The sequence below is a fragment of the Haemaphysalis longicornis genome, unplaced genomic scaffold (assembly GCF_048455015.1).
Source record: "Haemaphysalis longicornis isolate Haplotype H1 unplaced genomic scaffold, Haemaphysalis longicornis Haplotype H1 scaffold_16, whole genome shotgun sequence".
Taxonomy (NCBI): Eukaryota; Metazoa; Arthropoda; class Arachnida; order Ixodida; family Ixodidae; genus Haemaphysalis; species Haemaphysalis longicornis.
The window spans coordinates 13,208,414-13,216,444 of record NW_027526266.1 but is presented as its reverse complement, the minus strand read 5'-3'; the positions used below and the strand labels follow the sequence as shown (position 1 = coordinate 13,216,444).

General features: G+C 44.3%; 1 long non-coding RNA gene across 1 annotated transcript; it reads left to right on the top strand.

The window, feature by feature from the left end:
• Positions 1–2,031: 2,031 nt before the first annotated feature.
• LOC144166117 (uncharacterized) lies at positions 2,032–6,037 on the top strand. The gene is made up of 3 exons (XR_013321583.1): positions 2,032–2,148; positions 3,659–3,724; positions 5,828–6,037. It is a non-coding gene; the product is annotated as an uncharacterized LOC144166117 (long non-coding RNA).
• Positions 6,038–8,031: the final 1,994 nt, after the last annotated feature.

Sequence of the window (8,031 nt, the reverse complement as noted above, 5' to 3'; positions counted from 1 at the left end):
CTGTATTTCCTAACGAGCCCCTCATTTCCAAACCCTATTATCGTGCGAAAGCTTAGCGAGGGCCTCGGTTCTGGCAGCCTTGATGCCGAGGTAGCATAAGAGGGTTTCCCGCCAGTTAACCGCTCATGACAGGCTGTAGACGTTCGCGTCACGCCCCGGGGGTTGAAAAAGAAGGTCCCCTTCTCCCCGTGTAGTCTGAGTGGCGCTGGCTACCACCCTCAAGCGTCAGATACAGTTGTAGTAAATATAAATACCCCAGAAAGTGAAGCGGAACACAGTCGCCCAGATAGCCGAATTGGTAAGGCATTCGAGATCTAATCGAAAGGCGTGGGTTCGGTCCCCACTCTGGGCGCGTGTTTTTCTTTCTTTCTTTCTCAAGTAATTAATAAAAAAAATAATGTAACGTCCATAACGGTAAAAAAAAAAGTCTAACCACTCCCCTATGCCTTCTTTGGCGTTGTAGACTGCCGGCATTTCTTTCTGTATTTCCTAACGAGCCCCTCATTTCCAAACCCTATTATCGTGCGAAAGCTTAGCGAGGGCCTCGGTTCTGGCAGCCTTGATGCCGAGGTAGCATAAGAGTGTTTCCCGCCAGTTAACCGCTCATGACAGGCTGTAGACGTTCGCGTCACGCCCCGGGGGTTGAAAAAGAAGGTCCCCTACTCCCCGTGTAGTCTGAGTGGCGCTGGCTACCACCCTCAAGCGTCAGATACAGTTGTAGTAAATATAAATACCCCAGAAAGTGAAGCGGAACACAGTCGCCCAGATAGCCGAATTGGTAAGGCATTCGAGATCTAATCGAAAGGCGTGGGTTCGGTCCCCACTCTGGGCGCGTGTTTTTCTTTCTTTCTTTCTCAAGTAATTAATAAAAAAAAATAATGTAACGTCCATAACGGTAAAAAAAAAGTCTAACCACTCCCCTATGCCTTCTTTGGCGTTGTAGACTGCCGGCATTTCTTTCTGTATTTCCTAACGAGCCCCTCATTTCCAAACCCTATTATCGTGCGAAAGCTTAGCGAGGGCCTCGGTTCTGGCAGCCTTGATGCCGAGGTAACATAAGAGGGTTTCCCGCCAGTTAACCGCTCATTACAGGCTGTAGACGTTCGCGTCACGCCCCGGGGGTTGAAAAAGAAGGTCCCCTTCTCCCCGTGTAGTCTGAGTGGCGCTGGCTACCACCCTCAAGCGTCAGATACAGTTGTAGTAAATATAAATACCCCAGAAAGTGAAGCGGAACACAGTCGCCCAGATAGCCGAATTGGTAAGGCATTCGAGATCTAATCGAAAGGCGTGGGTTCGGTCCCCACTCTGGGCGCGTGTTTTTCTTTCTTTCTTTCTCAAGTAATTAATAAAAAAAAATAATGTAACGTCCATAACGGTAAAAAAAAAAGTCTAACCACACCCCTATGCCTTCTTTGGCGTTGTAGACTGCCGGCATTTCTTTCTGTATTTCCTAACGAGCCCCTCATTTCCAAACCCTATATATATATATATATATATATATATATATATATATATATATATATATATATATACATAAATTTTACGATGTTCCTAACATAGCCGTTTCCGTAGAAACATTGATCCATGGTTGGGGTCACTGCTTGTTTGCAACATATTTGTCTCTGATGCTCCAGATACACGTGCAAAAGAACGAAACCACAAAAGTTTTATTCAGTTCGATGTCATTTCTATGTGTCTTCGTTTGGACCAGACCCTGCCCACCAGAAACCAATTTGAGAGTCGTGTAATTTGAGACGCAGATGTCATATAAGCCTGCTCAGTACATAAGACCACGTATGACAAAGTTTTTTAGTGTGCGTTCCCGCGTTGCTTCCCGTCACAAACATTGGCTTCAGATATAAGCAACAAATCAAAGGGATGCCGCAGGGGTGCGCAATTCCATAATTGCAGCATTTTCAATTAAGGCGGTCTCCTGGCAACATAATTGGAAACTGCCAAATATACCTATTTTCATGGGAGCCTAATAGAAACCCATAAATTCTTTGCTTGCGGACAATTTAGCGGGCTATCCGAATCAAATAACACAGTATTCTCATTGGTTCGCTATGTATAAAAGCATGGACATTCACCTGCTGTATTATCGATAAGTCTGCAAACAAACGTCTTCTCCTCTGTTGAAGAAATTCGGTAAGTTAATACTTCCTGCAGAACGCACAGTTTTATGAAACAAAATCATGGTTTACACTTGTTTACTTAAAAGGTGCGCAACTGCAGTAGTGGCAGAACCAAACTGAGATGTTCAGTTTCCTTTCAGCATAATAAACTCTAACTGCCACAATTAAGACTAATCTATGAAGGTCGGGGGCTCAAAAGTTTTACTTCGGGGAAGAAATTAGACCACCTTCTCTTTCTTTATTTCAGAAAAGCTAATTTTAAAGCAAAGCTGCCTGGTGTTTTCTAATCGTAAGGCTAAGCTTCGTAGAAGTTCTCAAACGTGGCAAATCGATTTTCACAAACCATCACTGCCTGAGCGCTTACCTGTCCTCGCCAAGTTTTCTCCATTTTACTACCCCTAAAGCATATTTTGTTTCCACCGATATTGCAAAGCATATCAACAACACTTTTTATGTTCTTCTATCTTTATTCCTAACAAACAGAATCCCGAAGTTTTTCTTGCCTTTTTTTTTATATCTTCCACAGTCTTGAACTTTATTTTCATCAAAGCGCTCCAGACAGGTGGTTCTTCTGTTCTGGAGAACATGCGACATTGCCTATTTTAGGAACATTGCAGAAACGACCTCCAAGCGCACTCATTCGTACTCTATTTATTACGTGGTAGGCAACGTTGTGCAGGCTCGAGAGTCTGTTTTTGCGCTTCCGGCGACTAGAAGAATAGGGCGGAAGGCTTGTCAAGCCGTAAAATTCCAAATACTTTTAACTCAATTATTATAATTAGGATTTAATTGGTGTCTTCTGGGCGAGAAACTTTTAAGGACATTTGCTGCTGATTTCCGTGTTAATAACAAGAGTTTCAGAGATCGCACCATGAGTCCAAGCAGAATGCTGCGAGAAGAGCTCGTCTAAGCTTGGAGTACACGAAGCAAGCGGTTTCGTCTCTACTTCCTTTACTTTCGCTCATGTAGAAGCTACTCTCCGGACGCACATCTGAGTCAGGAAGTGCGGAGGAGGCGCATGAATTGATTGTTTTCGCTGGGGCGTTCTCACGTAGCTTCCACAGCGTTGTGGCGCAAGGCGCTTGTTCTCCGGCTCTCTAGGCTATACCCTCTCTAAGTTACTGCGCCACCGTAAAAGCCTCGGCGCATAAAAGAGTCACCAAATGTAGCGTCGATGTTTAAACAGGGCGCCCTAATACCAGCGAAATACCTTCATAATGACAATCAGTTCAAGAAAGGTGGAGATAGTCGAGGCTTCTCTGATAGTATGGTGACAAATTTTCGTCATAACGCAACAAAGCGACCCGTCATAACCCCTTTGGATCCCAATTTGCGTTGGTATATCTGACCACTGCTTTACTCAATCACTGTAAGGTTTATATTGATGCTTATTGGGATTCATCGGCAGCACTGAGAGCATCAGCCGATTTGAGATATATTGAAATAAAATTTTTGCGGAAGTAATTTACACGTCATTAATATTTTATTTTTGTCCACTCTAACAAAGCCTGTTTTCATTTCAGCAACCGATACCACCATGTCTCGTATCCTTGGAATCCAGTTTCTGGTCGTGGTGGCGGTCATCCTAGGTAATGCTGCACAATATTACTTTCCCGCATTGCATGCTCTCGCAGAGATTTTTAGGCCGGCACACCATATTCTTTTGCTCGTTCCAGAAAGACCTTACTACAATAAGATTTAAATTTCTTTTGTATCGACTACTATCTACCCATGAAGCCTAAAATACGCAGACAAGAAAACAAAAAAACGGCCGGGGGAGGTTTCAGCATGTGTGAGCGTGCTTTCCGGAAGCGTTTCAAAAACAGCTAATAGACGCTTCATAAATGCTTTCCCTAAATGCTTCATCCACAACCCCCTTCTAAAGCAGCATGAATTCGTTTTTATAAACACCTTCTCAATACCCCACGGTGGGCGGGTCCAAGACTAAGTGCAAAACTTTTGCTGACTGTCGGTGTACACTTCAAAGATTCTCACGTGCGGGAACAGTCTTTCTGGTCGACCTTAAAGTGTTTTTTGTGTAAATAACTGATTCAATACGGCAAGCCCCAGTACCATCTTAAGCAACGCTTGCTGCGGTAGTCAACACACCTGAGTACAAAGCTTTGTGAAAACACCCCTGCGGGTACGTGAAACTCTGTGAGTACGTATAGCTCTACTAAGAAGACAAAAACAACTGCCGTGTGTAGGCCAAAGCGCCGGAGGTTAGGTCTACATTCCGTTTCTTTTCGCCGCGATATGGCGTAGACCGGCGCCCTTACATCGAAGTACATGCATTTTAGGCAGCGCTTTGTAAAATGAACACCAGAATATCCCTTAAACCTCAATGTATTACCATAGGCGTGATTTTTTATGTCATGGGATAGCATTAGGTAAACGCTAAGCTGCGTCGAAAAAAATTACAAGGAACACTGTTCTCTTTGCATGTGCAGAACCGGATGTCTTTAGACGGCGTTACAGCTGAAACAAAGTCTTAGGCACAATTTCAGGCAGTGTAATGCCATAACTCATCCTCCTTGACTTCAAAATATCCAATGAGGGAAGTACCTGTGGTGTTTTCCCTCGTTCCGTCTTTACGTCATCGCACGTTGTTTCGCATTGATGAAAGCTCAGTGACAGGCTGCCTGCCCATTTCAAAGACTAGGCGCTTTCTTTTGTGCATAAAAAGCCACACGCCAGATTGGCGGCCACAGGCGATGTCCACCCCTAAACAGCCAAGATTCTCAAAATACGTTTCCAATACAAAAATTTTCCGAACGCTAGACATGAGTATGTTAGCAGGTAGGCGACGGCGGCCGATTGCCACCACTAAGCAGCCGAGATTCTCAAAATACGCTTCCAATACAAAAATCTTCCGGACGTAGACATGGCTCTGTTTGCAGCAACCTAATACATGACGTACGCCTTTGCAGTCTCGTTGAGCTCATGTCCTGCAAACATTTACGCAGTGAGAATGCAAGTGGTTTTTATTGAGGTGCACTATTTTGTACTTAGTCAAAATTTTTAATAGTTATTGATTCCCTCTCCTTCTTCTATTTTTTTGTTTCGAGGCTTTTTTACCCTCGGGCAAGTACTGCGAAATCTCCATGTCAAACACTAATTGCGGACGTTGTGTGGGGTTCAGGCTAGCTGAGTCGCATTTATTTATGTGCACAAGATTTGTGGCCCAGAGATGTATGTTTGTGCTTGTTACAGGATGTGATTTGATTATTTCAAAGTAAACTGCGCCACCCGCTTCTGTGTCAGTGCTTGCAATGCAAACCGGAAGCGCGGTTAGGAAAGATTTTCATTCCCCCTTACCGTTTAAGGGAACGTGATGGCAAAATACTCCATAACCTATTCTCTTTGAACACTCTTTCGAGTATCCCGCTGTGATTACTTCAGACGAGTTCGGGTACCTGTTCATTCCTCTCGACAACAATGTTTTATAGTGATAAAATTGAGCGGTGATGGTAACAACATGCACGTCGATCGTGTTATATAAACGGTTTCCCTAGGCTTGTGTGTATAAGATTTTCCAAGTCTACATTTTTTAGATTCAAGTCTAGAATATATTTTCCAAGTCTACAAACACCTATGACGAAACTGCATTTCAGACCCAACACATCAAATGCATTATTGAAGTGGTATTTTATGAAAACCTGCTTTTTACTCTGGGCATTTCTCTTTTGCAGCCATGCTGGCGACTCCGGGTAGCGCTCTAGGAGGTGGAGTTGGTGGCGCCGGTGGAATCATGTTCCGCGCAGAAGGCGCCATGGAGCGCGCCGAAAATGCTGCTTCACAGAAGTAGATGCTTGGTTTACTGTTGAAGAAACCTAAACGCTCTGGTTAAAAGCCGTAAACACGATTTGATAATAAATGTTTCCTGGTGCAAACCGTACCTCAAAGATTTTTTGTTACGAATTGGCTGATGCTGACGCGTTAACTCAAGGTATTTCTCCAGTACTTCGTCCGTGACCCGTTAATTGGTTTGTAACGGTCATGTGCTGTGATTTATTTTGGATATATTTTTAAGTAACAAATAACGCCTAAATGTATTTCGCATCTTTCTCAAATTTGAGCCTAACAGGTATCGCTGTGGAGACTTAGTAAAACTACTGAGCAACAGTATTACCCCGAAAGGGTTTGTGTGCTCCGATCTTTCAGAATGCAACGGAGGCATTTTTTCATAGCGCCATTTCACAACGCTAGTGGCGATTTCCAGGAAAAAGCGCGGTATGTCATCGAAATTTCAAAATAGGAATAAAATAACGCACAGAGTGGCATTTTGATTGAATTCCTTCTGCGTCCTACTAGATGTTTCCAAAGAGGGCAATGAGTATATTTACGTGAACACATTTTATAGAATACAACCGCAGCCTGAAAAACTCTTGTCCCCAAACGTACCCACAGCTTTCCTACTTAATACTTTCCCTTGTCGGCTTTGCTTCCTTGAAAAGCTTTGGATAGCGTAGACCAGAACCAAATTGCTCTTGTCATCATTGCAGAAGATGAGTTTGTGGGAAGTGTAGAGAAACAAAAACAGGAAGAAATAGAGAGCTGGTTTCTCATAGGATTTTTATTTGTCAATGCCTGCCAAATTCAACCTAAGTTTTGGCGCTGACGTAGGATCCGCGGCCTCAGTTGTATTCATGTCCCTTAATTTCTCTTCTCAGCAAGCAAGAAGCTTCCCCACACGACCATTGCCGTTGTACCCAATTTCTTTACCAGTATTTTAGTTTCTGAAATACGGGGTTGCACCAACTAACCATAAACCAAATACTCCCAATTTTTTTGTAAACATTACCGTTTTTGACAATTGGCTGCTCATGCCCTTTGCCAAAAACGTTCTTTGGAATACATACGTAAACATATTTGCCTTGCTATAACATCGGTAGGCTGAGAATTTTCTTGCAGTGTTCTACTAGAAAACTGAATAAACTTTTGTGGAATCTTGAGTCTGCTGGTATGCCTTCAAAACCAGGCCTTATGGAACCAATTGTAACTAGGTGAACCTATCATGAGCCTCTCAATGCATCTCTTGTCTTGCATGTCTAGTCTTGTTTAATGCAATAATGTTTGTATTGTGAGCACCAGCAGAATCTACAGTCCTGGGACAATATACAGTGCTGGGACAATCGCTGTGCTCCGATAGGACACCCTATCGTCATCGCTTCATCTTCATCATCTTGGCTTCTGGCATCATCATCACCGTTTCCTGACGGGGTGTTGCTGGGTCCTCAGCTCTCGGAATAAACCGCTCTCCTTCATGAGTCCTCGACTCTCTCAAGTGGTGGAGGGTGCCTTCGATCCTGCCGTCTACCTCTCCCGATCGCACAGCTGGAGCTTCGATCAGGTCGGCGTTTACCAACTAGCCCCATGGATCGCGAGGGCAGCAATGGTGGCAGCAACGCTGCAGTTCCCCTCCAGCCCACCTTCACTGTCACCAGCCCCTACCGCGAACCGCCCTTTTTCGCTGGCCTTCGGGGCGAAGACGTTGAGGAATGGCTTGACCAGTTTGAGCGAGTGAGCGCGTTCAACCGGTTGGACGACGCATTCAAACTTAAGAATGTTTGCTGGTCCCTGAATGAAGTGGCGAAGACGTGGTTCCTTAACCAGGACGGCTTCTCTAATTGGGAAACTTCAAGCAAGACATACGTAAGATTTTCGGAACGTCCTCTGCTCGCTCGAATGAAGCCAATAGGAAACTTGATGCCCGTGTGCAACGCCCGGAGGAGACTTATGCTTCATATATTGAAGATGTCCTCGCGCTATGCCGCCGGTTCGACAAGGACATGCCTGAAACGGAGGAGGCACGCCACATACTGAAAGGTATCGCCCATTTTGCCTTTAATGCTATGGCGATTCAGAATCCCGCTACCATTGCTGATGTGCGAAC